A 1230-nucleotide genomic window follows, 5' to 3' on the forward strand; every position below is an offset into this window, starting at 1 on the left:
CTAGGCCCCAGCTGGCCTAGAACTCACAGAGATCTGCCTGCCTCTACCTCCTAAGTGCTGGGAATAAAGGCATGCACCACCACACCCAGCACACCTCCTTGCTTTAAAACAAACATTGGCTTTCTAGTTTGATTTTTTCATAACTAAGTAAAATTGAGTTTGTGTATAAAAAATTGTATTTGGATAAATATTCCTAACAGTCTCTCCTAAAACTGTCTCTTCTACTTGAAAGAGCCAATTAGCTATAGATTCTACAGCTATCATGGATCATGCATGAACTGAGGACTTTAAGGATGGCTAGAGACAAGTTAGGATGGGCTTTCTTGTTCTGCATGGAATTATCCACACACAGAGTTTGTGGCCATGTGCAAACATCTATACATGGATGCGCATATATACACACACTTAGAGAAAGGTACATGAAAGGGAGCATGAGGCAGACTGAAAGGAGCTGGAGGGGGTTTGCCCTCCTGACCGGATGACTCTGAGCAAGATGCCCCCTGCCTATAATGTACTTGGCAGATCTACTGGTGAACACCAAGGGCAGGCACACAGCACACACAACATTGGACCACGGTAGGTATTGCATGGCAGCCATGAAAAGTAGCCATTGTTCTGCACATACACAAACCTCCAGACAACAGTACTCACTGTCCCATGACAATTATTTGACTACAATGTCATTGTTAACATCTCTAGGCAGAGACTGTGCCAAAAAACAAGTATAATAAAGTTAATGTGTATGTACATGGAAAACCCTCTGCAGCACTGTATGAAGAACTGTATACTCCCCAGTAGCCAAGGCAGAAGTGTTCCATGGTTAAATAAGTCTGAGAATATTGCATTCTTTGTTCCTTGGGAGATTTCTGTTGCAGCAGTGAATGAAAAACTGGCATTCAAGGGCTGGCAAGACGGCTCAGCAGGTAAGGGCAACTGCCAAGCTGATGGCCTGAGTCTGATCCTCAGGACCCACATGGTAGAAACAGAGAATAAATTCCCTACAAGCTGTCCTTCGACCTCCACAGATGAACCATAACAAGTGGGCTCATGTATACATGCACACAATTAAAAACACAAAACTGTCATTCAGAAATAGGCTTAAACATCTTTGTGTCTTTCCTTAGTCCAGTTTTCTCACTCACTTTTCTCAGGATAACACACACTACAATCTCCTCATAGAAAAGTCCAGGCACAGAAACATGGTTTAGGAAATACCTATCTGCATACTTT

At 42.9% G+C, this 1230-nt stretch overlaps 1 protein-coding gene across 1 annotated transcript in view; it reads right to left on the bottom strand.

The window, feature by feature from the left end:
• The window catches only part of Mrps5 (mitochondrial ribosomal protein S5), a 29614-nt gene that overhangs the window by 2825 nt on the left and 25559 nt on the right, over positions 1-1230 (bottom strand). The window lies entirely within an intron of this gene.

The sequence above is a fragment of the Nannospalax galili genome, unplaced genomic scaffold (assembly GCF_000622305.1).
Source record: "Nannospalax galili isolate Female #2095 unplaced genomic scaffold, S.galili_v1.0 scaffold1513, whole genome shotgun sequence".
Lineage (NCBI taxonomy): Eukaryota > Metazoa > Chordata > Mammalia > Rodentia > Spalacidae > Nannospalax > Nannospalax galili.